Source organism: Panthera onca, chromosome E2 (assembly GCF_046562875.1).
Source record: "Panthera onca isolate mPanOnc1 chromosome E2, mPanOnc1 haplotype 2, whole genome shotgun sequence".
Classification (NCBI taxonomy): Eukaryota; Metazoa; Chordata; class Mammalia; order Carnivora; family Felidae; genus Panthera; species Panthera onca.
The window spans coordinates 46,501,000-46,523,503 of NC_138353.1; the positions used below are offsets into that span (position 1 = coordinate 46,501,000).

Sequence of the window (22,504 nt, forward strand, 5' to 3'; positions counted from 1 at the left end):
ATTCACCTTGACGAAAACAATTCAGTGGGGGAAGAGAAGACTGTTTTCAACAAATTGTGCTAACAGAAATTTGGAAAAAGAATGAAATTTGACCCCTACCTCAAACCATACATAAAAAAATAACTCAAAATAGATTGTGTGCTTAAATGTCAAGAGCTAGAACTCTTGGCAAAAAACATAGGAGTAAAATTGATGACCTTGGGTTAGGTGTTAGTATCTTAGTCCCCAGAAGCATAGTGATGAAGAAAAAATAGAGAAAATGGACTTGATCAAAACTAAAAACTTCTCTGCTATAAAGGTTTGTGTCAAGAAAGTGAAAAGACATCCCACAGAATGGGAGAAATTATTTGCAAATCCCATAAGGGACGTGTATATTTAAAAAAAACAAACAAAAAAAATCCCACCTCTTCTATCACAATAAAGAGTACCAAATTCTTCCATCTAAAAATCTGCAAAAGATTTGAAGTTTTTAAAAGAATATATACAAATGATCTATGAAAAGATACTCAATATTATCAGTCATTAGGAAAATCCAAATTGAAACCACAATAAGACACAACTTCATTCCTACTATAAAAAATAAAACGGTAACAAGTGTTGTCAAGGATGGAACCCTCATGTATACTAGTGGGAATGTAAATAGCACAGCCATTTTGGAAAGCAGTTTAATAAAATATTACATAAAATTATCATACTGCCCAGCAATTCTACTCCTAGGAATATATCCAAGAGAATTGAAAATGTGTCCACGTAAAATGCCACGTTATTACGAGCATTTTTAATAGTGTCAAAAAGTGAAAATATGCTCAGGGAGAAATAGAAAATAACCTGAGTAGACTTTGAAAATGTGTCAAAACTGTCTTCCTAGGAACTGGCAGAATTAGCCATTATTTCTGGGTGTATTCTGGACAACTTATATTGCATTGGGTGCTAAGGGGATCCAGCTTCTGCCAGTAGTAAGGCCCAGTATGAATGGTGTTTTTCTGGACTATGATTTGGATGAGCTTTCCTTTTACAATATGAATAATGGGTCTCTTCTCTCTACTTCTAATAATTACTTTGCAGAAGCTGTTTGGCCCTATTTATGTACTGGAACCTATTCTGAACCTCTTAAAAATCTCTTAAGTAACAGATTATGAAAGATGAAATACCTGGGGAATTATTCTGTTTTAGTTTTTAGGGTTGACTTTGTAAATTTAGTCTCAGTAATCCTGGATTCTTTTTAGGTTTTACCACTGGAAATCAGAATAGATTTTTCTTCTTCATTTCCAACAATAATAAAATATGATAGTAATGCCAGTTACATAGATGATACAGGTATCAATTATCAAGTGCTTTGAAATTATAAGATAAAATACTTGAGAATTATGTTACTTAATACCTCCAATAAAATATTTTATTTTTTTAATAAAAAAGCCCCCAGAGGTCCATGAACTGATGAATGAAAAAATAAGCTGCGATATATCCATACAATGAAACATTATTTGATCATAAAAAGGAATGAAGTAGTGAAAGCATTATGCTAAGTGAAAGATGACAGTCACAAAACTGTCTGATTCCCTTTATATGTAGTAATGTTTTTCTTAAAGCATTCAGCCCTTTTGGATAACAGATGACTTAGTGTTAAATATCATACTTGCTTCATTTATATCTTTGGTAAGTAGAATAATGGCAAACAGAATTACTTCTTTTGAATAGCTATAAAAGGTCGAAAGTGAAGAGTTCCTATTTATTTAGCTGTCATATGCATTGCTGATAAAAAGGAAAACAAAGAATTTCGTTTGGTGCAGTGCAGTGTGAAAGTTCATAAGGTTAGAAGTAATTTTCATCTTGACTTAAACTCATAGGTAATTTTCAAAAAAGATTTAATTACAGTTGTCATTTTTGATTTCTACTCAGGAAACAGTAGGGAGAATACCCCACTGAATGTTCTCTCTCATTCTTGAATAATTGTTAAATTTTTTGAAACAATGACCTTGTCAGATGACACTTAATAGGAAGGCCGGAGAGCGTCTGATTTTCAAAGTGTTTGAATTCATGCATAGTAATTTCACCTTTTTTAAAAATTTAACATTTTGACTAAATGAGTCCTTTGACTTTTAGTGATACTTTACTGCTGCTCAAGTAAGTAATATTTGCCCTCAGTATAGTGATTGAAAAACAGAAAACTCCTTTGAGGAAATTTACTGCTTAGGGAAACTTAAAATGTATGGGATCATGCCATTTTTGTGTGTGTTAAAACGCATTTTAAACCTACTGAAAAAAAGACACTAATATAAGCAATACCTATATGCCTATTTTATAGGTTAATAAGTTCTTATAATTTTGTATGACTGCTGCAGAATTATTAAATAATAATAACACATTATAAATACAATTCATGTATCCTAAATCCCATTATCTTCCTTCTCAGAAGTAATTCATTCTTTGAAATTAGGTTTTATTCCTAAGAATTTTAGCATGATTATTATATAATTCTGTATCCCAAAGTGGCATGTGATGTCATGTATTGTGTTTTTGACCTATAAGTGGTATCACACTATGTTTGTTATTCTGCAGTTTCCTTTTCCCTCACCATCCTATTTTTGACATTTAATTCCATTGATATATTTTGTACAATATTATATTTTGTAAGAATATGCCCCAGTTTATCCATTCATCTCCTCATGAACATTTGGATAGTTTCTATTTTTTTAACTATTAAACAATGCTACAATGAACATTCTTGGGCCCGCCTCCTTGTGCTCACATGCAAGATTTTTTGCCTTGTTATATACTTAAGAGTAGAATTACTGGGTACATGTGTATATTTAGCCTTATTAGATGTTGTTACCAAATTGTTCTTGAAAATGGCTGTACCAGGGTAGCTGGTTGGCTCAGTTGGTTAAGAGTCCATCTGTTGGTTTTGGCTCAGGTCATGATCTCGGTTGTTGGATCAGGCTCCGCACTGAGTGTGCAGCCTGCTTAAGATTCTCTCTTCTTCTGCCTCTCTCCCTCCCTCTCTCATGCGCTCTCACTCGCTCGCTCTCTCTCTCACATGCACACACACACACCGGCTCACTTTAGAAAATGGGTGTACCAGTTTATACGTCAGCCCTATCTGCAGCCATTTTGCAAACTTTTTATTGAGATATAATTATATGCTATAAAGTTCACCAATTTAAAGCATACTTTCAGTGGCTGTTCTGAGTAATGTTTTTATGAACATTTATTTACAAGTTTTGTGTTGTGTGAATATATGTTTTCATTTATCTTGTTTGTATTCCTTCCTAGCAGTGGAATTGTTGGGCTGGATCATACTGAAATCTCTTATGTTTGACATTTTGAAGAACTGCCAAAGTAGGCTGCAATATTGTGGACTCTCAGTAGCAATGTACAAGGGTTCCAATTGTTCGACATATTTACTAATACTTGTTTTCTGTATTTTTATTATAATTATCCTAGTAGGTATGAAATAGCATCTCATCATGGTTTGGGTTTGCATTTTCTTAATGACTAATGAGCATCTTTTCACATGATTATTGGCATTTCTGTATGTTCTTTGGAGGAATTTTTATTTAAATCTTTTACCTATTTTTTAAATTGGGCTTTTTAGGGTTTTTATTATTGAGTTTTATGTGTTTCTTTTTACATATTTGAATATATATTCCATATAAGATATGTGATTTGCAAATGCTTTCTTCCTTTCTATAGCTTGTCTTCTCACTTTCTTGATGGTGGACCTTTGAAGTACAGAAGTTTTTATATTTGATGAAGTCCAATTTATCAAACTTCTATTGCTTGTGCATTTATTGGATTATCTAAAAAATCACTGCTGAAACCAAAGTCAAAGATATTTACTCTTAAGTTTTCTTCTAAGAGTTTTAAAGTTTTTTATAGTTTTATAGTTAGCTCCTATATTTAAGTGTTTGATCTACTTTAAATTAATTTTTATATATGGTGTGAGTTAGGGACTCTCTTCATTCTTTTGCATGTGAATCTCTGTCATAGCAAAATTTGTTGGAAAGGGTTCTTTTCCCATTGATTTATTTTGGCACTGTTGTTGAAAATCAACTGATTATAAACATACAGTTTCATTTCTGGGATCTTAATTCTATTTTATTGATCTATATGTCTGTCTTTATGCCAATACCATGTAGTCTTAATTATTGTAGCTTTGTAAGAAGTTTCGAAATCAAAGTGTGAGTTGTAGAATTTTCTATTTCTTCCTCAAGATTGTTCTAGTTATTCAGTTATTCTTGAATTCCCATATGAATTTTAGGATCAGCTTGTCAGTTTCTGCAAAACAACACCTGGGGTTTTGTTAGGCATTGTGATGAACCTGCAGATCAATTTGGGTAGTATTGCCATTTTAGCAACATTAAATCTTCTAATCCATGGCCACTAGATGTATTTCCACTTATTTAGCTCTTTAAAAACTTTTTCAATAATCTTTTATAAGTTTTAGTCTGCATTCTTTTGAAACATTATTCCTAAATATTTTATTCTTGTTGATTCTATTGTAGGTGGAATTGTTTACTTAATTTTATTTTCAAACTGTTCTCTATACATTGGTAGATAAAACTGATTTTTATAATTTTTATATATTGGTCTCATTTCCTACAAACTTGATAAACTCACTAAAATATCTAATAGCTTTTTGTTGTTGATTCCTTAGGATTTTCTATACAAGATCCAGTCTAGAATTTATACATGCTATTGGATTTTTAATTTCGGTAATACTATTTTCACTTCTAATTTTTTTCCATGTCTACCTGTTCTTATTTTATTCCTGCCTCTTTGATTTTATAATTTATTTTTTCTGAAAATTATTTATACCTTCAAACATTCTGAATGTTTTAATACTTATTTTGAAGTCTCTTCAGACTGTGTCAGTAGAAATGATTTTATGTTGAGTGAATTTATTTTCAGACTTTATTTGTTGGATACCTTTGTTAAAATTAGATTTCTGTGAATTTTGGTTTGCAGGCCTTATGGTTTTTTGAGTGTTTTTGTTCTTTTTATTTGATTCTCTTCATTCCTCCTTCTGATGATTTTTCAATTACTTACATCTAGCTCCCCAAAGCTCCTGTCCAGACATAGATCTTACAATGACAGTTTGGTGTTCAGTCCAGAGTGATATTAGGAGTTACACAGATTGAGACACTGAACCACCTTTCATGGGAAAGGGAACCCCACAACATCCACCAATGTCAAACCATAAATCTTTGTATTCCTTGTTTCTGTGAAACGTGTGTACCCTATAGGAGCCTAACTCCTTGCTACCACTGTTTGTCTCCAGAGTCCAACAAGCCAGTACCCTCAGCACTACACACTGTTTTGCATTTCCTTTTCCTTTCTTGTCCATAGCTTATAAGCTTATTTATGTCTTTTGCTTTTATTTATCCATATTTGTATTTTTCTGCCATGTTTTCTATTTTGAGCAGAGGGCATATATCATATTTCACATCAAATTATGAAGTCACTACATCTTCATTACTGAACTCCCAACAATATTTATTCTTTTTTTTTTTAATTTATTTATTGATTTTGAAAGAGAGGTAGGAAGGAGCAGAGAGAGAATCCCAAGCAGGCTCCACACTTTCAGCTCAGAGCCAAATGCAGGGCTCAAATCAAGAGTGGAACACTTACTTAACTGAGCCACCCGGGATCCCTGCAATAATGTTTATTCTTTAGGTTAATTTTAAATTGTCAAAAGGTTTAAACATATATTTGCTCTCTCATATGGAATGTTATCTTGTTATTATAAAACAGTTCATATAAAATGAGTATTATGTTTACATTAACGGATAGGTCCCCCCCTTACAGGAAAATCTTTTCAGTAATAACTATCACTTAAATATTTATTTGCTCTATGACAAGCACTTTACTGTTTTACCTATAGCATTCAATCACAGCAACCCTACAAGTTGACATTGTCATTATTATAGAATAATAAGGTGAATTTTAGACTGTTCAGAAACTTGTAGGAAGTCCATAGAACCAATATTCATGTCCAGGTTTGTCTGATTTGAAAGCTTGTACTTTAAATCACTTTTTTATGTGTTTATATTTTAATTGTTGACATGTTCACATTCTCTTCTCCCTTTTGACCAATTAGAACAATTTGAATGATGTTTTGGTACAGAAAATTAAGAAACTTTCTCTGAGAAGGGAACAGGCTAGATGTTTTCAGCATTTGGCCAGAGCTTTAGCTATTTGCTGCAGTTAGAATTTCAGAATATATTTGAGTGGCATTCCCTAAACTGGTGGGATCTTCCTTGATATATTACCATTTTTATTATTATTTAAAATGATTGTGAGATGCCAGTCAGATGCCCGGCTAAAATGAACAAATCCGAAGACTATAGATGCTGTAGAGGATGTGGAGAAACGGGAACCCTCTTGCACTGTTGGTGGGAATGCAAACTGGTACAGCCGCTCTGGAAAAGTGTGGAGGGTCCTCAAAAAATTAAAAATAGATCTACCCCATGACCCAGCAATTGCACTGCTAGGAATTTACCCAAGGGATACAGAAGTGCTGATGCATAGGGGCACTTGGACCCCAATGTTTATAGCAGCACTGTCAACAATAGCCAAATTATGGAAAGAGCCTAAATGTCCATCAATTGATGAATGGATAAAGAAATTGTGGCTTATGTACACAATGGAATACTACTTGGCAATGAGAAAGAATGAAATATGGCCTTTTGCAGCAACGTGGATGGAACTGGAGGGTATTATGCTAAGTGAAATAAGTCAGGCAGAGAAAGACATACTATATGTTTTCACTCATATGTGGATCCTAAGAAACTTTATGGAAGACCATGGGGGAGGGGAAGGGGGAAAAAAGTTACAGAGAGGGAGGGAGGCAAACCATAAGAGACTCTTAAATACTGAGAACAAACTGAGGGGTGTTGGGGGGGGAGAGGAGGAAGTGGGTGATGGGCATTGAGGAGGACAATGAGCTGTTGGGATGAGCACTGGGTGTTGTATGGAAACCAATTTGACAATAAATTATATTTAATATAAAAAATGATTGTGAGAGAGTTTTTTTTCCATCTTCCCATTTTCATTACTTCTTTTTTTGTCATTAAGATAGGGGTTTTTTTGTTTCTTTGTTTTTTATTTTTACTTTTTAAATATAATTTGTCAAGTTGACTGACATACAGTGCATACAGTGTCCTCTTGGTTTTGGAGGTAGAGTCCCACGATTCATCACTTATATACAACACCCAGTCCTCATCCCAACAAGTGCCCTCCTCAATATCCATCACCCATTTTTCCCTCTCCCCCGCCACCCATCAACCCTCAGTTTGTTCTCTGTATTTAAGAGTCTCTTATGGTTTGCCTCCTCCCTCTCTGTTTGAAACTGTTTTTCCCCTCCCTTCCCCCATGGTCTTCTGTGAAGTTTCTCAAGTTCCACATATGAGTGAAAACATATGATATCTGTCTTTCTCTGCCTGACTTATTTCACTTAGCATAATACTCTCCAGTTCCATCCATGTTGCTGCAAATGGCAGGATTTCATTCTTTCTCATTGCCAAGTAGTATTCCATGATATATAAACCCTATCTTCTTTACCCATTCATCATTTAATGGAAATTTAGGCTCTTTCCATGATTAACAACTCAGGAAACAACAGATGCCAGGATGTGAGAAAGGGGAACCCTCTTGCACTGTTGGTGGGAATGCAAACTGGTGCAGCCACTCTGGAAAACATTGTGGAAGTTCCTCAAAACATTAAAGATAGTACTACCCTATGATCCAACAATAGCACTACTAGGAATTTATCCAGAGGATACAGGAGTGCTGATTCATAGGGGCACATGTACCCCAATGTTTATAGCAGCACTTTCAACATTTTCATTACTGCTGTATTTTAAGATCACTAAATACTTATGGGGGGATACTTAGGATCATGTGTCTTAGTAACTTTATTTTTTGGCATAGGGTTAATTATTTTTTAATGTTTATTTATTTATGTTGAGAGAGAGAGAGAGAGTGAGGGGCAGAGAGAGGAGAAAGAGAATCCCAAGCAGGCTCCATGCTATCAGTGCAGAGTCCGATGCAGGGCTCGACCTCAGGAATCCTGAGATCATGACCTGAGCCTAAATCAAAAGTTGGACACTTAACCTACTGAGCCACCCAGATTCCCCAATTCTTTTTTTTTTTAAAGTTTATTTACTTTGAGAGAGAGTGAGATAGTTGGGGAGGAAGAGAGAGAAGGAGACAGAGAACCCCAAGAGCCTGACACAGGGCTCATTTTCAAAAACCATGAGACTGTGACCTGAGCAGATACCAAGAGTCTGATGTGTAACCAACTGAGCCACCCAGATGCCTTATAATTTTATATTCTATGGGAAGTACGGAGAAATCTGAGACAAACCTAATTACAGAAGGCCAAAAGTAAGGCAGAGTTGGCAATAATGAATTCAGTGATGTTTTTGGAAGTTTTTAACAACAGGTCTGTAGTAGGAATCTATAGATGAAGAATTAAAGTTAAATCTCATATCCTTCCAGCATTTATTAACTAACTGAAATATGCAGGTATTTCCAGGAAGAGAAAAATCACTCTATACTGGATAATTGAACTTAAGGATAAAGAACAATAATGACTGGACAAGAGTAGTGTTGTGAAAGATTTTAATTTGTAAGAAACCAAGAATTAAGGTAGCAGGTATCAGAATCAAGTGACTAAGAAGGACACATGTGTATGCCACTGCTCTGCTAGGCTTAATGAGTTTTAGTTCTAGTTTGGAGTAGAGCATTGGAAGGACATGATTTTAGTTAGATTTTTAGTGATGAAGTAATTCTTAATAGATGGAAATTACTTTTCTAATGTATGCGTTATGCCTCTTGGCTTTTATGAAAGAGTTAAATTAGTACCTGTTTTTGCTGACTGAGAGAAATCTGAAGAGGATGTTTGCTTTTATGAAAAAGGAATAAAACAAAAATGGCGCTCAGCAGCTGTTTTGCAACCATCAGGCACCCCTAAGCAGCAAGAGTGGCACCACCAAACTCCTTCCCCGGGAACTACATTCAACATCTCAGCATTAAGCCATCATAGCTTTGAACTGCATCTGTAAGCATGTGTGCTTTATCTTGATTTATTTTGTGCATCTGTTAGCAAGATGTGTCCTAAGTATCAGAATAATCTAAGAAAGGTTATTTTTTTGGCTCTGGGAATGCTCAAAAATTTTTCCATGTAAATTAATGGTAATTGTTTCTTCACTTTATGCCATTTTGGATTACAAAAGTTTCCATAGGAGTGTTCTACTTTCCAATAGCAGGGGAAACCTGTATCTGCTGAAATGAATTTCCTCCGTGCCTTTCTTCTAGTTGTGGGAGATGGTTTATTGGAAATCTCAAGTTTGAAGTACTCAGACTCTGTATCCCATCCCTCTAGGGCCAGCTCAGCCCTTCATCCTGTCAAAGCAGATAAAACAGAACAGCCTGTAATTTGCTATAAAGGGGTCCTTGGGATGAAGCATTTTAATGTCCATAAAGAGGAGACGATACCTTCATTTTTAAAGACTCCCATGGAACATTTCAAACCGCATGGATTTGTCTTGGTGCCCTTTGCCAAAATTAATAGATTTGGGCTGCAGACTTAGAGGAAAGCTAAGTGTTCAGGCCAACTTATCACCCTTTGATATTTTACTATATTTATCTTATTTTAGCCAAGATGCCTTAAAACTGACAACATAATGAGTAAATAATACTTAAATAAGGAAGGCTACTAATTTTTAGACCTATATCAATTAAATATAGGAGATATACAGAGTTACAGCAGTATTATTTTAGAAATTAAAAATCAAGTGCAATGATCTAGAGAACAGATCGAATTGATCCAACTTAATCATTGTTTTTGAATTTTTTGCCTCTTTTTATCAGTCTTGGGTTGAACTGTGTTTCAGACTCCAAAAAGGTATTCCAACCAAGAGCATTCTGATGAGAATGGCACAGAGGGCCTGGAGTGTAATAAAATACCAAGTGTGTTATTTTGAATTCTTCTCATGCTCTGAGAACAGGAATATCTTAAGCTTTGATAGAATGGTGCAATTTTATATTTTCCATTTGACTACTCTAAAAGGTTCATTGTCTTTTAATTAAACTACAGGGGGGAAGAGCAGAGATTAAAAGATGTAGTACTATAAAGGGGATGGCTTTTAGCTACTAGTACATGAGTGAAGACACCACAATAAAGCAAGATGGAGTACAGCAACAAGTTTTGTGCCTTGAAGCCTCCTCTTGTCTGACTGTGGTAGTAATTTGGAGTTAATTTGTGCAGCTTCTCAATAAAAGATTTTGTGTTTTATATTCTTTGATACTTTCTAGCATCTTTTCCCTGCTGATCTTTTTTGGAGGGGGGGGGCAACATGCTAGTTCCCTTTATTTATTCGTACTGAGATAATTTTTATTTCTCAAATGAAACCTTATCTAAAACAGATATTTTTTAAAGTTGTATTCTAGTTGCTTTGGAGATGCATCTAAAGTATCCATCATGTATCTTAACCATCACTCCATGATGTGTTCTTGAAGCACAGTATTAGAGCTTTCCCTCCTGTTCTTTTATCTTCCCTTTCATGAGGTTCAATGCAGCTTATACAACTAGATATGATAATTAGGTAAACCAGTTTAGGTGAGAAGGTTGGACCAGGTTCAGTGCATAGATATTTCCTATTCACTACCTGCTTTTTACTTGAGGTAGTAGCACCTTCCTCGAATCTCCCACTTTCTGTGGTTACTGACAAGTGGAAGTCCACTTTCACCTCTAGTGATTTGTATTTTTAGCATGGGGTGAATGTTTGGGTTTCTTCATTTGGGAGTATTACTGCCTGGTAGTTGGCTTATTTTCCTTTGTCTGCATGAAGATTTTTTTTTCTTTGTGTCTGTTTTTCTCCCTTTGCTTTCTACTCCCCCACATGTCCCCAAGTCCTTCAAGCCAATGAGGCTGTGGTGACACCTTCTGGGCAGTGATGGGAGTGAATTACAGCCATAAGTTGCATGGTGGTGTTAAGCATACCAAAGATTAGGTGTATGCTACTAAATTTAGTGTGCTTCGTCAAATAAACCCATACAGAATTCTGCTTCTTCTCAGAGTTTCTAACAGTTGTTAAATATTGATACCGTTTCTTGCTAATGAACAGAGATTTGTAGTTAGCTAAATAAAAAGCCAGTGGACCTGCCTCCTTAATCAATATAAAGGATATGGTACTTGGTTGGCCTGAAAATGAATGTCAGCAGAGGAAAAAATTAATGATTGCATGTTATTAGAATATCAGCACTGTACACTATAGTTTTTGCCATGCTCTGGTACAACTGTATCCGGTTACATGTCAGTGCTTCACAGCAGTAGGAAAATGTCCTATAAGAAAAATTTCAGTAGAAACAATGTCTTCTATCATGACAATCCACCATTGGAACCATGGAGGGTGAATGTTTATCCAGAGCCATTCTTGTCCACCCGTACCTTTCATCAGTTTTAAGAAACATGAAAGGAGTCTTCCCGGTAGAGGTTCCTTCCTCTATAGGAACCTTGCTTTTTTCTGATGAGACTTCATTCCTTCCACTTCTACTTCAAAGCTAATTTAACTCTTATGTTAAAAGATTTTAAATACAGCTTTTTCATATACAGCATGACTATAATAAAAATTTACTATTACTAATGCACTTTTTTTTCTGACAGTGAACATGATACAGCTGTAGTTCTAGGAAGGCTTATGAAGTTTGTTATTAAATAATTTCAGAGATCTCGGGAGTCTTTACAATCTTCAGTAACTGAATAGCAAATGTATTGGGCAACAAAGGTATAACTGGCTGTCAGAGTCGCTGTGAAACTCCCCATGTCTATAACATTACCTTTGGGCAGTGTTGAATGGGAAAGCACAAGACACTAAATTTAAGGGCGAAGACAACTGCTGCAGTTGGATATATAGCCTTTAAAATGGCACTGGATGGCTTATCTTAGGGCTTTGCATCATTCTGTGGCCAAATATTGCTTACTCAGTATATAATATATGCATTTATATTTGGTACAGAGCCCAATATTTCTATTACTACTATATAATAAAATCAAGGCAAGGACACATTGCCTTCTAATTTTGATTTGCAAACAGATGGTAGATGTCTGGAAAATAGGCAGGAGCTATTAAAAAAAACTGGGGAAATGCTTTCATGAAATTAAAATAAAGCTAGCTTAAAATACTCAAAGTGTGAATGAGTAACAAAATACCATGTAGTAACTGTGGAGATGATGGTTTTATTTGAAGTGGGGGGAGGGAGGAAAAACTAGAAGGAGGCAAAAACACAATTTGGCCTAAAATTGAATTTCTCTGATAAGGCATTTCAGAAGCGGCTTGTCTTATTCACTCAGCAGCAAAATAATCATATGCGCTTTAATAATCTTTATTTTACAGGAGTGCGTTGCCAGGGTAACGGAATGTAAGCAGGGGAACAGCACCTTGCAGATCACAAAGGCAAATCTGCGGAAAGAAATTTCACTGAGTTTCCTCACCAGTGTAATAACGACTCTTATTTTTCCTACACTATTTAATAATCTCACATAAACGTTTTTCGTTTTCCCTTTTCTATATCTCTTTAAACATAGACAATAGCATATATCTGGAACTGCCAAGATCAGTGGGCTAAGCAAAAAAACAGATGTTCTATCTTTAGCATTTTTATATAATTACTTTTTATTGCTGTCTTACCCCTATCTCCATCCCTCTCAACCTTATTGTTATTTCCTGCTCTCTGTAAACCTGATGATAGTATTCCAACCAAAGGGGGCTTGAGGTGGGAGTTGATATTTGGCTACATTAATCAAAATTTATTAGCTAAGCTTGCCTGTATGAAGATTCTAAAGAGGCAGGAATTCCAACTGAAACATCTATCTTTGCATAAGTGGATAAATTGAATTATAGCAAATAGAATGACAAGCAAAGCTGCAAAAATAATGTATTCTCTACACTCATGCACACATGCAAACATGTATACACACAAATACCTGTACAAGGGAGGAAAGAAGAAGGAAAGAAAGCAGTGTTAGATTCCTTGAGCTTTCCATTGGGCCCTGAAACCTCAATTCATTCTAGGAAATTGGCTGATTTGAAATTAATAAAATCAAAGTTTCCCGTGCATTTCCAAAAGAGACAGAAAGATAGAAGTAAGAAGTAAGAATGTACCTACTGATCATTTGATTGGATCAAATTTATGACTCTTAGTTTTAACTCTTAGTTGTAACCTGCCTACTATGCACCCAAGCTGTATTTTTCACAATTGTTTCTCTAGGTCTAAAGAACAATCAGTAACCAAAAACAGGTGCTCAAAAACTAGTTTCTGGATGGATTGCCTTTGAAATTATATTCTGTCTTGGTTTTGGTGCAGTTTACTAAAATGTAATTTTAATTATCATTTTTAGTATTTTCCTAGAGATTGTTCTTTTATCCTGGCTAGATTTGCACAGCTACTTAAAATTCAAACTAATTAAAGCTAACTTAAAAAAGATAATGGTAAAAGACCAAGTAAAATTTGAAAAGGCCAAACAAAGACTTATTAAAATGGCAAATTGTGGGGAAAACATTCCATCAAGGTCTGGCTAGTGTACCTCAGAAGTTGAGAAAAATGGGAAGGGGTCATGTTGAAATAAGAAGATTTCTGATGTTCCAGAAAGAACTTAAAACCCAAATGCCACAGTTGTCAAAAGCTTCATTCTCATCAAGTACCACTGAAAATTATTAAAAATTTTAAACTCAACAGAGTTTATTTGAAATTGTTTCTCGTTATTATGAACTTGTTGACTTAAACTCAGCTCCTAATTATTCATTCTATATAGAGTCAATTCTTCTGGAGCTTTCCTATAGTTAATGTCTTCTTTGCTATAAAATCTCAATTTGGCCTCTTTAATGTTAATTGTTTTTTAAGAAATAATAAGTTTCCTAAGCTAACACAGCCAAGAGAGAAGACATGTTTCTCTCCTTGGGCTCTTGTTTATGTCTTAGATGGAATGTTCTATGGAAATAATGTTAGCAGTTTTGCAAACAGAGCAGCATGTCTATTTTCTTAGGATTTGAGCCATAATTTATTCTTGGTGCATGAAAATCACTAGTAAGTCTACATTTTTATTTAATTGTTATGATGATGAGCATACGGCTGGCAAATGAAAACATGGTGGTAAGTAAATACTGTTCCTTTGGTAATCTTACTTCAGCTGTAAACATTTTCAAACCATCTGGTGGCATTTGCTATTCTTTATTTGATGAAAAATAATTCTTTCTCCTCAACTATTAAACTTGGTACACTTTTGGAACCATGTATAACAGGATCCTAAAATGGGGTTCTCCCTTTGGGTGCCTGGGTGACTCAGTCAGTTGAGCGTCAGACTTCGGCTCAGGTCATGAGCTCACATTCCCAGTCTGTGGGTTCGAGACCCGTGTCGTGCTCTGTGCTGACAGCTCAGGGCCTGGATCCTGCTTCGGATTCTGTGTCTCCCTCTCTCTGCCTCTCCTCTGCTCATGCTCCGTCTCTTCCAAAAATAAATACAAATATAAAAAAAAAATTTTAATGGGGCTCTCCCTGTTTGTCTTAGCTGGAGCCCTAAGAGAAAAGATTTCAAAGTAATAAATGACAACACCCTCTAGTTTATACATCAATAGGAGAGAGAAAACCAGTTATGTGATTCTAAGGTACTTAACCATGTCAAGGATATAAATGAATCGGAAAGCTGGAAATTCAGAAAAGGGAGATTTTGGAGAGAGTTGATTTGCTGAGTGTCCCATCACACCTCCAAAGGAAGGAGTAAGGATGCATCTCCCTTCATTAAGAGAGAGACAGGCTTGAAGGATATGACTTGGAAAGCTTAATAACTGACCCCTGCCACTTAAGAACTGCTGTCTCACTTATGACTGAAAAATCTAGAGCTTGAGACGATTGGCCAGCTGCTTTGAAAGTATTGTAATGAAGAGGTGGTGTGTTAGGTGACCTACATTCTCAGAGTTTTTTGTAGCAAATTTTGCTTAAGTTTAGGTCATGGATCAGAGGTAGGCCATATGCACAAGAGAGATGATGTAAGGTTGTGTTAGACTCAGACTTCCTAGAGGAGCCCGGTGTTCTGAATGGTGAAGTGAACTACCATCTTTTCAAGAGCAGTAAGCAGAAAGAGAGCTCCACCTAGATCAAAGGATCTGCAAGTGAGAGTTAAGACACCCTCTTTCCCACTGCAAGTGGCCAGCTTATAGCAGGAATAAATTGGAAAACAAAAGTAACCATAACTTTGATATTTAAAGTTTTTATTACTAGATGAGATGTAATTAATTACTAGATGGGATGTTGAGTAGTTTGAGTGCTTGTAAATGCACAGAAACATGAAATCTGCCCTAAATTTCATGCATGAGAATGGGAAGCCCCTAGAATAAATTAAGTATCATACTGACAGACAACAAAAAAATTTATATTTTATACTTAGTCAACTTAATGATATTACATTGTGTGTGTGTGTGTGTGTGTGTGTGTGGTCCAAAATGGTGATCTTGAAAAAGAAGAGTTGCATTTTGGGAAATCTTATTACCCATTTATTTTGATCCCTAGCTTATTATTTCTGTCTTTGTAGACAATATTGGTACCCGTTCTACGTGGTTCTATCCATACTTCAATAGACGGTACCAAGCCAGGCAAATAAGATTTCTGACAGATTGTTTTATCTATTTTATTTTATCTCTTTTCAAAACCCTTTTACTTGATTTAATACTTTGCTATGTCTTTCTTTCTATCTCCAGAGCTCAAGTTAGGGGTATTAAAATCAAGGAACCCTGATTAACCTACAAATTGAATCACACATTACTAAACATCTGAAAGTTAATGGTAGTATTTTTAGGAAGATATGCTCAGGTTCCTAATACAATGGATTAAATAATAAAAAACAGATACCGTAAGTTAATGCAATGTTTTCTCAAGGCTATTAGTCTAATTTTTAATAAAATTTAAGTAAGAAAAATCATTAAAACATTGTCCAAGTATATATTATCATTGCTTCCAGTTTAGTTTCTGGGGGACTCATTGGCATCTGAGCATTAGCATCTGGGTTATAGCTATACTTACACCTTTTATTGAATTACTCGGTAATGTTGGAATTATTTAGAATGTAAGAGAGATAATCACAGGGAAGAATGGAGATGGATGGAGAGTGAGATAGTAGTAGACAAATGTTAGGAGAAAATAGTATTAAAGCGAAAACAACATTGAACTCTTTGGAAAACATATGGTACAAAAACTGAAAGTTGGGGCGTTTGGATGGCTTAATCATTTAAGTGTCTAACTCTTGGTTTTAGCTCAGGTCATGATCTCACACTTTGTGTGATCAAGCCCCGCTTTGGGTTCTGACAGTGAGGAACTAACAGTGGGGAACTTGCTTGGTACTCTCTTCTCTCTGTGCCACTCCCCTGCTTGCAGTCTCTCTCTCTCCCTCTCCCAAAATAAATAAATGAACTTTTTTTTTTTTAAGAAAAACTGGAAATCAATGCTGATGATGTGGGCATGAACAAAAGGAAAAATGATGTGAATTATCTATCTTCATAAGGTCTCCTCAAAGCCCTTTAGGGTGATCCCGTAATGCCCTCTACAAAAATATTCTTCTCCCTTGACCTTAACAGGAATTATGTATCTTTTTTTTTTAACGTTATTTATTTATTTTTGAGAGGGAGGGAGGGAGGGAGGGAGGGAGAGAGGGAGAGAGAGAGAGAGAGAGAGAGAGAGAATCCCAAGCAGGTTCTGCACTATCAGTGTGGAACCTGATGCAGGTCTTGAACTCACTAACCATGAGATCGTGACTTGAGCCAGAATCAAGAGTTGATGCTTAACCGACTGAGCCACCCAAGCACCCCAGGAATTATGTATCTTAATCCAAACAAAGAAATCATATTTTCTAAAGTCTGTCTTTCTCACACACATATACACATAGAAACACACAGACTTAAGGGGCAAAATCCAATTTTTAAAAGTAATTGGTCTCAATGCTCTTTTACTAAATAATTCTTATTATTTGAATGAGATTTTATCATTTACAAAGTGGCTGATATTACAATCTTTGTAAATATCAGCGTTCTTTTTCCTGAAGTTTATCTGTTATATACAAGTGTATGTGTATACAAATATTTGTATTTACTATGAAATGTAGTTGGTGCAGATATTGCTAAAAGTTTTCACTAAAATATACACTTAAGGAAATTGACTAAATCTTTATTGAACATTGCTAGCTGTGCTTATAATGTCGTAACAGTAAAGCATACTGAAAAGGATGTCTGACTAGTTCTAGTCTTAGCTCTACCACTTAATCTCTGAGGGTTTGGGGCAGTCACTTACCTTTCTGAGTGTCTTCTGGATCTCACCTGTAAAACGGAAATAATAATTCTTCCCCTGCTTAAATGATAGAGTTATTGAAAAGATCAAGATAAGGAAATATATAGAGTAGTATATCTATGTAGATATTTCTTTATCATTATGATATTCTTTTTCATTATTGTAATTTTAAATGCCAAAAGTATCTAGTTGTGCTTCCTTCTTCCCATTGCTGAAAATTGCTTATTGAGTGTAGATATATTTTCAGTCAGTAAGAGGATTTATCAGGTACCACAATTAAAGGCAAGTCATGAATTTAAAGGGAAAATAGGAATTTCAGTAGTTTTCATTCATTCTGGAGAATTGAGTCAAAGCTGTTATAATAGGGATATAGGGAAGAAGGAATCTTATTTAGAAGAATACTGAAATAACTATAAAGAGCTTTCCTGAATAGTCTATGTAACTGGTGTTTTGGCTTTTGGATAACAGACCTTACTATCTCAGTAGGAGCATAAATTAAAATCCTTTTAAAAACAAAAACAAATGTACTATGCTTTTTTTTTATGGAGCCCACACACATCCATAGAAGTCTGTTAAAATAAGGAGGATATAGTGTCTCTGACTAGAAGCGAGTATAATGTAATTCATCACAGAAAAAATATGTAAACTCTTCAAAAGCAAGTTTTGGGCTAGGGCTAAGCTTGAAACTTAGTTCTTTTAATCAACAATGGTAATAATTTTTAGAAATAGCATAACATATTAACCCTGAGAATCCCTCCAGCCCTCCCCCTACCACACCCCCTGAATCACAAGTAGTTGAATATATTGGACATATTTGAATGATTTGATGTTAGTGAACTGATGGGCAAGTTATCCTCTTGGTTACAGTTTCAGCACAGTGTAATGTGTGATAGCCAAAATATGTTAAACCTTCCACATAACACACAAATCAGAAGTAGGGATAGGTGTCTTCTTGAGACAACAATAAACATCTGTCCCGTTCCCAATTTTAAGAATCATAAAATAAGAATTTTGGTGTGAAGTTAGAAAGTAAGAGAAGTACCTTTTGATATCTTATGTTTAGTTCATGAATAAATTTGTTTAATTTTTATTAAACATATAAAGCATTATATATTTTTATTTCTTTAGCATGTACCCTGTTTATAATGCCTATTCCCTTACTGGAAAACAATACAGGCTTATAGGACTTTTTTCCCCCCCACAAATTAACTTAGGGCATGTGTGTACAGGTCAGTGAGAAAAACCTGATAAACATTCCTCTTCAGATTTTAAAAACTATTTCATCATTAAATTAATTAGTACTTTACAGTGTCTTCTTTGTGAATTACTTAAGAAGTATTTTCCAAAGGATAAGACAAGTATATTCCATGAACAACAAGAATTTGCACCTTGGAAAATTATTTCAATGTCTTATTTGGATAAGAGAAACTCCCTTTAATGTCAAGTTGAATTCATAGCTCTCTAACTTGATTTATTTTGTTAGAAGCTATATCGTGGGCTGAGAGAAAAGAAAGTTTTTACTTTGTTAATACAACTGCATTATCCTTCATGATATAAAGCATCTACTCATTTTAGAGGTGATTAACTGAGATAGTAATATGATTGTAACTGGAAGTCTGGGTTGCAGTTCAGATCTCTGGTCCTCAACATACCAGGCCACATACATAGGTAATTGTGGTGCACTTTGAGGGTGAATTTTGGCATGACCTACTTCAATATAATTCCTATTAGTAACTCCATTGAAGTGTTAAATGATAAATCCTTTGAAATTTTTTCTTAGGGTAATCCAACTTAACTATATTATGAAAATAGAAATAGCTCTCTAAGGAGGCAAGAGGGGTATGTGTATGTATCTGTATGTATGTGTTAGCCTTTCGTCCTCTAAAGAGCAGATAATTTGGGCTTCCTTTTGTCTCTAGGAATGTTATTTAAAGCTGTAATCGACATTTTCTTATATAAAGCAAGGATTTGTGAGAATGCATTTTCATTTCAGGGCATGTATATAAAATTCACATATCACAAGACTTAAATGATCCAGTTTTTTACTCTAAAGCAGAGTAATAACACATCTTTATTCTACCACAAAGTGTCATGAAAAGGGTGATATACTCCAATTGTGATAAATCATGTCAGAAATAAAATAATTTGTCTCTAAATTTTGAATGTATTTACACCTAAATTTTGAGACAGTGGGACTCGTTTGCAAATATCATAAGTGATCAGCTAACATGTTCCCCCATTGAAAGCAGAAATAACCATAGCTAATTATAGACCACCAAACCTAGGGAAGTTTCATAGATTGTTACAACTGAGAAGGAATTTAAAGAAGAAACTGACAAAATTGCACAAAGGAAAGGGAATCCCATCATTATAACCAACTGTTTGTTACTATCTGCCTTCTCTTCTCCACCTCCTTTTTTTCCCTGCATATGTTCCCATATCAGGTGAAAGAGTGAAAATTTTTATGATTTTTTTTCTCTAATCAAGCTCCATTCTCTCTTAAATGAACAGTGAGGTGACAACATCATTGTACTAATGTAGTCTTACATGGTAGAAAGACTCCTTAGCTGTCATGACTATAGAGGGTCTGCTGCTTCTTCTTTTTTTAAAATCTCTTTTAGCTGGGAAAGAATTAACTAATAATGTACCCTAATTTTCAAAAGGAAAGGTAAAAGTTGTTTTTATTTAAGTGAGCCATCATATTTTCAATAGCTTAAATTACATGATTTACTTTTTGCCATCATGGTAACCCAGATTCTTCCACCTTTTGAAATAGAAACTGTCCTAACCCCATAACCTCAGCATCACTGCGAGTAAAACTCTTTCTAATTATATGACTGTGTACTGTGCACATTAGCATTGCTAATCAGCTTACTGTGGTGGATTTGTATCTTCAGTACTGATGTTCATAGACTGTCCGTTGATATAATTGCAGCTCTGTACCAGTGCCTAGATGCTAGTATATTTAAAACTACAAGTTTGAAATTCATAGTGCATACCACAGTATATGGAAATTTTTTAAGCTGTGTATAATTTTAGGTCACTAGCTTGAGTTTCCATAGAGTTTTATTTGCCCAAACCTAATGCTATATTACACTGGATCTTTAGCTTAAAACAAAAAAATTTTTTTAATTAAAAAAGACTTGATCTCATTTATTTTGCTATATTTTTGTTTGAAAGGTAATCATCCCTTTTAGAAAAAAGCTTCTTAATCTACATAAAAGAATACCTGATGATTTCTAGAATTCATTTTCAGAAAGCCTGAGTGAGATCTTATTTGTCACAAATGAATACTTATTAAATGTCCGCTGGGTTCTTTACCTTTTACTAGGTTTTGCAAAGATTCCACTGAAGATAGATCATAGTATGTGACTTTCAGGGATGGGCTATAGGGTAAAAGGGAAAGGATTCTTGTGAATATAATTTTGTACATATATAAATGTGAAGAAAATTATTACGTAATTGGATTGTATGTGTATATTTTAGCAAATATATAGTATACTCTACTACTGAATGTGAACAGTCAGAAACATAATAAAAGATGTATATGAAGCAATTTCTGTATTTACTTCTGGAAACTGAAACAAATCCTTAGATAAAATCTTCCTCAAGTTAATGAGTTACCAAGAATAAAGCAGAATGTAATAACAGTAAATGATTAAGAATCATATTATGTGCTACTCACATTTGACACTATTTAGTAGAAAATTTAGTTAAGTATAACTGCTGAGAGAAGAAAAGAATTTAAGATGTTAAAAATGATAAAAATAAGATTTTTCGGAAGTCCATCGGCCACAAAATGACATAAGAAGAGTTTCGTTTTAAAAAGATGACTGGCAAATCCATGTGAGGCAAACAGAAGGAGAAAGAAGCTGAGGGAAAGATTATCATGACTACTGTAGTAACCAATGTGAGAAAATTATACAGACCTAAATGGAGTCCATAAAACATGAAATCACAAATTTATAATGAGAGATTTCAGAAATAAACGTTTAAGAAAATGAATTAATGAAAGAAAGGAATGCTGATAAAATACAATCAGTCATTCGTTCAAGCAGTCACTCCACACATTTATTATGTACTGCTCTTTTCCAGACACTGTGCTAGGGGTTATGTGAAGAATAAAAAGACGTATAAGAGAATTCCTGGATGGGCAACCTAGAACTGACTTGAAAACTCTCCCACTACTAAACATCCAGAAATGGTAAATAAAATGCAGCACCTTTCCTTTTGAATGTGTAGCTGTGCTTGTGAAAAAGTAAGGAAGATCCTTAAGACCTAAAAATGGAGAGGGTTTAAAAAATAGAGTGGTAAGCATGAGGAGTAATATGGGCTACCCTGGGGATGGGGGTGGGGAAATGTCCTGGCCCAAGGATAAGGATTTAATAGCCACTCAAGATCAGGAGACAAGACTTGGGGCCTACACAGTGAAGGGAGTTAGAACTGAGACATCAGTTTGCAGGAACCTTAGGAGTTTTATCAAAGAACAAGATATTTAAAAAAAAATCTTGGGGCGCCTGGGTGGCTCATTCAGTTAAGCATCTGACTCTTGGTTTCAGCTCAGGTCATGCTCTCACAGTTCGTGAGTTTGAATCCTGCTCCACACTGTCAGTGTGGAGCCTGCTTGGGATTCTCTGTCTCCCTCTTTTTCTGCCCCTCCCCTGCTCTCTCTCTATCTCTATCAAAATAAATAAACATTTAAAATAAAATAAATCTCTCTAGTATAGGCAGATCACCGAAAGATTTTTTTCAAGTCCATTGGCTTGGGCTCTGTGTCTGAATGGATAAAAAAAAAGCTTCTCTGAGAATTTTTAACCATAGGTATACTATTTTTTAGGTTTGAGATTTAAATTTACACTCCTTACATTCCATATGCTGAGAAAGCAACATGAAAGTAGTAACTTAAAATGAATGTTCAAGGTGTCTTATAAGAAACTAAAATAGAAGCCATTCTAGAATCATGCACCCCCAAACTAGGCGATACTGTATTTCCCCCAAAAAAATGAACTATTAACATAGACTCATTATCCAAAAGCTACAAAATATGCAAGAACACAGCCAATGTGAACAAGAGTCAGGAGACCCAAAATACACCAGAATTAGCCTTTATCAACTTCAGATAATTGAATAGAGAATGTATGTAGAAAAATATAAAATATTTTCAACA

The 22,504-nt window shown here is 34.8% G+C and overlaps 1 long non-coding RNA gene across 1 annotated transcript; it reads left to right on the forward strand.

Moving 5' to 3' along the window:
- The first annotated feature begins 8,981 nt into the window (after positions 1–8,981).
- LOC132691340 (uncharacterized) lies at positions 8,982–21,659 on the forward strand. Its single transcript, XR_009615692.1, has 3 exons — positions 8,982–9,064; positions 12,402–12,501; positions 21,433–21,659. It is a non-coding gene; the product is annotated as an uncharacterized LOC132691340 (long non-coding RNA).
- The last annotated feature ends 845 nt before the right edge of the window (positions 21,660–22,504 follow it).